An 8,043-nucleotide genomic window follows, 5' to 3' on the forward strand; every position below is an offset into this window, starting at 1 on the left:
AATGGTTTCCCGGATTACAGGAAAGCATTAGACTTGCCTCTCAGTGAATAGTCACTGAAATAGAAAAAAAAAAAACGGTAATAAAAGTAACAGGAAAGATGAGGGAATATGAAAAGGAACAATAAAAGTGAAGGAAGATGTAGGCAGCTCTTCATCAATTGAGATGATGATGATGGTCGCCACCACCTACCATTTCTTGTAACTTATGATGATATCTTACCAGTAATGTGCGCTTTGTGAGCGCATGACGAGTGAGCGACCTTTGTACATATGCCTCTCATCACAATTTCATATTGTTGTAAATTTTCAACATTTCGGTTGAGGTAGTTGAACAATAACAGAGGAATAATTGAGCTAAAATATTTACTTTCTTACGTTTCTCTCTCTCATGTTTCCATTCTGGATGTGCATATAGAGAGACGCCGTAGCATTTATCACACGCGTAATGTTCAGTTCTCTGCTTCGGACTTACCGTGTCAATGAACAGCGTTGGTTAACGCTTGGCTATTGATCGCATGATAAAACCCAGAAATGTGGCTATTATCCTTGCCGATTTCACCACTTAAACACAGAAAAAAACGTTCATGTAAAATTATGAGCCTAATATTCGATATTTAATTGTTAAAATTCATGCAAGAAAACGTTGTTACAACAGGAAATATTTAATTCGTTTTCATAATGGAGCATGCCAATTGAAGCCTTTGGTTTATTCCATTGGAAAGCTGGGATTCCGAGGGGTTTCTTTGGTCTCATGAATAAATATATAGCTTAAAACTTAATTTATTGAACATATCTACTACCTGCTGAAAGAATCTCTTCTGTATCTCACATAGCAGAAAAGTTATTAGCCTCTGAAAAGCATCGTGGTCGGGCCGTGTATTGTCGGGCCGGGATGAAGATAAACATCGCATCGCTTGCTCATAATACTGTGGAAGAAGGGAGAACAGAAAAGGAAGATGATGATAATGATGATGATTGTGGTGGTGGTAACAATGCTGGTCATTGCTTAGTGATTACTGGGGAATTTATGAAAATGATGATGGTGACGATGAAGATAATGATGTAAAGAGAATAGTTAGACCTAGCTTTCCACAGCCATTCATATTGATGGTGTTAGTGATGCTGAATGGTGATGTGGGTTGGGTTTGATGATGATGAAAAAGCTTAGATCTGCCCACCAGTAATGGAAATGGGTTCAATAAGGATCAGTGGTGATGTTCATTGCTTACCACGTTGAGTACACCGCTTCCCGTCCGATCAGCGAATTTAAGCAACGTTGGGTCTGGTTAGTACTTGGATGGGCGACCGCCTGGGAACACCATATGCTGTTGGCATCCCTACGTATCAAGTGGGGTTGGTGGAGGATTAGTGCCCCTCCCTGTAAAACAATTAACTCTAAGCCATTGACCACCCCGTTTGGGATACGTGGCGTCTGGCAATGAATGAATGATGATGGTGGTGACGGTGATGGTGAATATAATAATGACAAAAAAAAAAGAAAAGAATGACATGTAGCCTTGAACTGCTAACCTCTGGCCTTTCGACTCCGTCCAGTCTCATTTTCTCATTTTTCTTGTTATTTTTAATTTACAGAACTTCTGGCAGACTTTTGGAGCTGGAGGGTTTGGGTATCGTCAACATTAACCCCTGCTCTGTTAGTACTTTCAGTTGAATAATATTGCCGTTTGGTAGCAAGAATGAAACATAATAAATTTATATAATCTTACTGAAGGAGTTGTTCAAGTTATGGGTCTTATGTACTTATGGTTTTGATCTCTGTATTCAGAGAGAGAGAGAATCTCTGTATTCAGAGAGAGAGAGAGAGAGAGAGAAAGAAAGTAGTCGCTCTCGTGAGGTCAGTCTGTTCAGACGTGCTAGAGACCTGTGGTAGTGTTGTGCTAGTGCGTTTTAGTGATCTGTGTTAGTGTGTTGTAGTGATAAGCGATAGTGTTGTTTTTTTTTTATGTGAGGAAGAAGGAACCAAAGGCCATGAGCCCGCAGTAACAGTTGTGCTAGTAATCCGTGAAAGTGCTGTGCTAGTGTGTTGTGGTGACCCGTAGTGACCCGTGATAGAGCTGTGCTACCCTGTGTGAATTTGTGCATAATGGCTTCCTCGGCAGAGAGCTGTGTCCCCACTGCAGGTATTGAAAAGGACTACCTTGAATTTAAGGAGGAACTTCTCGAACTGAAGCGGGAGGTACAAATTCTCAGGCAGGAGAAGGCACAAATGAGGGAATTGTTGGAGGAGAAGTTGGAGGAGAAAGAGAAAAAGGCTGAAGGTTGGACACTAGTTAACAAGGGTGCAACGAAGTTCACTCTTAAGAAGCAAACGGAAGTTAAGACCACTAATGCCTTCGACGCACTACGGGACGAATGTGAAGGGAAGGCAGAGAGGAAAGTAGAGGAGAAGGACGGTGAGAGAACTTCCAGTACAGGTAAGTATAAACAGAACAAGAAAGGTAAGAAAATTGTTGCTGTTGTTGGAGACTCCCAGGTGAGATATCTGAACAGGGCCATGTATACTCCACTCGCTAAACATGTGTGTCTTCCAGGGGCCAGGGTGGCTAATGTGATAGAAAAAAATTCAAATATCGTAAAGGATAGTGGTGACAAACCCACTGTGTGCCTCAGTGTAGGAGGCAATGATATTAGTAGCCGTAAGAGTGAGGTACTGTGGCAAAGGTACAAGGTGATGTTAGAAAAGGTTAGGGAGAGGGGAGGAACCCCTGTAGTGCTTGGTATTTTACCCAGGTGGCGGGTTGGAAGAGAGTGGTTGAGCAGGGCAATAGGGTTTAATTGCTGCCTTGAAAGGTATTGCAAAGATAATGCAATACCTTTCATAGACAGCTGGGACCGGTTTTATGGACGGAGTGCCTTGTATAGTTGGGAGGGGACTCATCTTAGCAGGCAGGGAGTTACTGTTTTAGCTGGAATGATAGATAGGGAGTTGGAGAGATTTTTTCGAGGTTGAGAAGTAGGTGTACAGGAAGTTGCAGCAACTACACTCAGAAATCATTATTACCATGTTTTGATAGATGCATCAATACTTGCAAAATTAAGAACAAAAGTTCAACCATTAGTGTAGAGACATCCACTCAGGCACCTCAAATTGAGCAGGCTATGATAGATGACAGAACAAGCGATGATAGAGGGGCGATAAGCGATAGTACAAAATAATGTTATATTAGTAAAGTAAAGAGTTTCCCAGTTAGTAACAAAATAAATAACAGTAAATGCCAAGGTAAAGGCATAACTATTAGTAATAATCTGAAAGTGTACTACACAAACAGCCGGAGTTTACGTAATAAAATGGATGAACTGAGGGCTTTAATTTGTAAAGAGAAAATAGACATTGCCGTTATTAGTGAAACTTGGACGAATACAGACACTCGAGAATTTTTAGCAGAATATCAGATAATGGGCTATAATATTTTTGTGTCAAACCGTCAGGGAAGAAAGGGGGGAGGGGTAGCTATTTATGTAAAGGATTCATTAAACTGTTACAATAAAGCAGACATTAAAGTAAATAGGGACACAGAAAGTGTCTGGGTCGAAATTAGTAACAATAGGGAGAAATTAGTCTTAGGAGCAATTTACAGATCTCTTAAATTAAGTAGAGCTGACAGTAAATACCTTTGGGAAGAAATTAGGAAAGCATCAGAGTCCAGCTTAGTAAAAATTGTAGGGGACCTTAATCTGCCAAGGATAGATTGGAGAAATCAGACAGGGGATGCAGAGTCAGAGGAATTTCTAGAGGTAGTACAGGATAATTTCCTTTATCAGCATATCAGGGAGCCCACCAGAAGTAATAATATACTAGATTTGGTTTTAGCTAATAAAGAAAATATCATTAGTGATATAGAGGTTGGTGGACGACTTGGTAATAGCGATCATAAAGAAATTAAGTTCAAATTTATTTGGGATGTCTGTTCCACTGAAAATACCTCCACCGTTCCTACTTTTCGTCTAGGAGATTTCGATGGCTTAAGAGCTTATTTTCGAACGGTATTCCACAGGGAGATTAGCTATTTGAGGGAATGCCAGGTCAGTGGGGAACCCCAGGTCATAGGTGTGGGGCAGGAAACTCGTGAGAATGTCCGTCAGGTGTCTGTGAGGGGGGAAGTGGTAGATAGGAATGTAGTCGAGGTGACGGGAATTAACTCAGCTCCAGTACCAAACAGACGTTCGACCAGTGAGAAGTATATTAAGTTAATAAATATACTACACGGAGGCCAAGATAGATATCTCCCTTCAAAACAGTTTAGAACGAATAATTCAGAACCAAGATGGTTAAACAATAGATTAAAATCTCTCATAGGCCAAAGGAAAGGAATATATAGAAAAATAAAACGTGGAGAGGAACACTTACGTAACCGATACACGATTTTAAATAGAGAAGTAAAAAGGGAGATAAGAAAAGCAAAGAGAAGTTATGAAATTAAGGTTGCAAGTGAATCAAAAGAAAACCCCAAGGGTTTTTATCAAATGTACCGTACGAAAAATAAAGATAGGACCACTGAGAACAGAGTCAGGTGACATTACCAGTGAAGATAAAGAAATGTGCTCCATCCTAAATAATTATTTCATATCACTATTCACCAAGGAAAATCTAGACCTGGTCCCTCAAGCAGAAAATATTAACGATGAGAATACGGAAAATATTCTTAGTGAAATAACCATTAGTAAGGAGGACGTATTGAAAGAAATTAATAAGTTAAAGCCTCAAAAATTGCCAGGTCCGGACGATATATATGCAAAAATTATAAAAGAAACCGAAGAAGAATTATGTCAGCCACTTTTAACATTATTTAATGACTAAGTTCATGAGAAGTTCCCGAGGCGTGGAAGACCGGAAACGTAGTGCCCATCTTTAAAGAGGGTGATAAATCAGCTGCGTCGAATTATCGTCCGATAAGTCTAAAGTCAATAGTAGGAAAAATTAGAGTCAATTTTGGCAAATAAGATTAGAGAATACTTAGAAAGATTTAATCTTATAAACGAAAGTCAGCACGAATTCAGGCAAGGACAATCCTGCCTCACAAACTTGTTGTCATTCTACTCGGAGGTCTATGAGGCAGTAGATAGCGATAAAGCTTACGATATTATTTATCTGGACTTTAGTAAAGCTTTTGATAGGGTCCCACACGAAAGGTTAGTTAGAAAGGTTCGAGCACACGGTATAGACGGCGATATCTTAAAATGGATAGAATCCTGGCTGAAAGGACGAAAGCAGAAAGTATTAATAAATGGAACTAAGTCGGACTGGGGATTAGTAACTAGCGGTGTACCACAGGGTTCAGTACTCGGTCCCTTATTATTTATCATATATATAAATGATCTAGACTTAGGAGTCAATAGCAGCATCAGCAAATTTGCCGACGATACAAAAATAGGGCGTATCATTAACTCGACTGACGATTGCCATAACTTACAAAAAGACCTCGATACATTGTCCAAATGGTCTAAAACTTGGCAAATGGAATTTAACGTTGAAAAATGTAAAATACTTAACGTAGGCAAGACTATTGGAGATACTAAATACAGCTTAGATAACAAAGAAATTAGGAAATCGGAATGCGAGAGAGATCTAGGAGTTATGATTAGTAACGACCTTAAACCAAAGCAACAGTGTATTAATGCGAGAAATAAAGCAAATAGGGTCCTATGATTTATTTCGAGAAGCGTGAGCAATAGATCATCTGAAGTAATACTGAAACTTTATCTAGCATTAGTAAGGCCACATTTAGACTACGCAGTACAATTTTGGTGTCCTTACTATAGAATGGATATTAATTCGTTAGAAAATGTACAGAGAAGAATGACAAAAATGATACATGACGTCCGGAACCTGTCATATGAAGACAGACTGAAAAGACTAAGTCTACATTAGCTAGAGAGGCGTAGAGTAAGGGGAGACTTAATTGAGGTGTTTAAGTGGATGAAGGGTATAAATAAGGGAGATATCAGCAAGGTACTTAAGGTGAGCATACAGGATAGAACTAGAAATAATGGTTTCAAACTAGAAAAATTCCGTTTCAGTAAGGAAATAGGTAGAAATTGGTTTGGTAATAGAGTAGTAGACGAATGGAATAAGCTACCTAGTAAAGTAGTTGCTGCCTCTTCCATTGAGAGTTTCAAGCATAGGCTAGATAAGCATATGACTAATAAGGGGTGGATATAGAAAAAAGAAAATCTTATAACCAATAATAATTCATAATTTTTCCTTTTCAGGTTACACTGTGATAGTCTCTATTCTCCTTTCACACTTTCCTGTAAAATGTCCACGCCAGTTTTTCTATACGGCGTGGTGTTCTTTCTGACTTTTTCCTGCCGGCTTCGGCTGGAGGGTTTGGAGGGCGGGGGAGAGCCTTCTTCTTTGCTATCCTTATCTCATTCTATTAGTTCAGTTAGTCTTCTAGGAGCTGCCTAGCATGGGCCAACCGGCCTACTGCAGTAATCCTCTCTTCTTATGTTCTTATATGTTCTTATCTATAAATTTCAAAATGGAAAAGACCGTGTTACTGAAAGCCTTTTTATCGCTCTGCCCAGAAAAAAGAATGGTTCCCACTCCCAGCCATCATCATCATCATCATCATCATCATCATCATCATCACGTTCACAACCATCTTTATTTTGTCTAACTGGAGCATAGACTGAGAGAACTCCGGACTCAGGAACAAAAATATAGATATTAAGCATGTTTAGTCGTCAACCGCGTGACCTGTTTCGTCCCATGAAACTGTGATTGTGGTGAAAGAAATGGGTGATTTAATAAAGAAATAAGGAAATGACGCCAAGAAGAAAAAAGTGAAGAAAACAAAGAAAAAACTGAGGAGATACAGTAGCAAAGTGTGGGGACCTAAAGTATAAGAGAAATAAGAAAATGATAAAGGATAAGAAAAGGAGGCATGGATGTACGATGGGTGGAACGCGGTACACCTGTAGTAGAGTCCCAGGGCGCTCCACCTTACTTCATCTTTCCTCCTACCTCTCTTGTAGCCTGTGATGCTGTAATATGCAATAATGTCCACCTCTAAGTTGCAGATGATGATGATTGTGATAGTGATAATGACTTATGATGATGATGATGATTTCGATGATAGTGGTGGTGATAACAATGATGATGGGGGTGATGATGTTTTAATTGACAGTGATATTGTAAGTTGTATGAAGAGTAATAATTATGATCGTAATGACAATGGTGACCTTCTAGACAATGGTGATGATGATGATGGTGATGATACTGGTGACTGTGGTGGCAGGGTCAGTGATGAGGATGGTAGTGTAGAGTAGGTTGGTACTGATGTTTGGATGATTTAACAAAAAGTTTTGCTAAATTATCCCTACATATAACCTAAGATATAGAGTGGTCAAATCTCTACATGCATTGGGAAAATTTTTACATTTTTCAAAACAAACATTCACTTCATTCCCCAAACCTGCTGTACACGGCTGCCATTACTTTAAAAACACACACGGATGCGTCTCTGCCACTCATGATGAACTCGCGTTAACACAAAGGCATTCTAGAAGGGTACCTGGAAAGAGATACAATTATTCCTATGTATGGAGACTTTTGGTCCACCCTGTAGTGTATTTTGTGATGGTTTACTCACCCAGGAAAAAACGGAGCCGGCAAAGTGGAGTACCGCGAAAGACGAGGCTGACTGTACTCGTCTCACTGTCGTCACGATACACGTCAGCCTGGAAATATACACAATTAGTTATTGACTAGACTCTACAAATATTTATCTAGACAAGTATGTAATGTATCACTAGTTCTGGTACTAACTACTGTTATTAGTAGTTTATTCCATTGTTCCAGTACGCGTGTATTAAAGTAACATTTCCTTATGTTAGTGTTGCATCCCCCGCATTTGAGATTCATCGCAATATTCTCGTCACAGAATCATTCATTACATTGAACAACATTTCACAACTTATGTCAAACTTGTTAAGAGCTTGAATTAAATCATCTTTGTACTGACACTTTATCATAGGAATTTATACTTTGTCATTACATCATTTCGCCTATGGAGTCTC

At 39.3% G+C, this 8,043-nt stretch overlaps 1 pseudogene; it reads left to right on the forward strand.

The window, feature by feature from the left end:
• Positions 1-1,216: 1,216 nt before the first annotated feature.
• Positions 1,217-1,334, forward strand: LOC145417220 (5S ribosomal RNA; annotated as a pseudogene).
• The last annotated feature ends 6,709 nt before the right edge of the window (positions 1,335-8,043 follow it).

The sequence above is a fragment of the Coenobita brevimanus genome, chromosome 109 (genome assembly GCF_032717465.1).
Source record: "Coenobita brevimanus isolate Jiangsu-jjx chromosome 109, ASM3271746v2, whole genome shotgun sequence".
Classification (NCBI taxonomy): domain Eukaryota; kingdom Metazoa; phylum Arthropoda; class Malacostraca; order Decapoda; family Coenobitidae; genus Coenobita; species Coenobita brevimanus.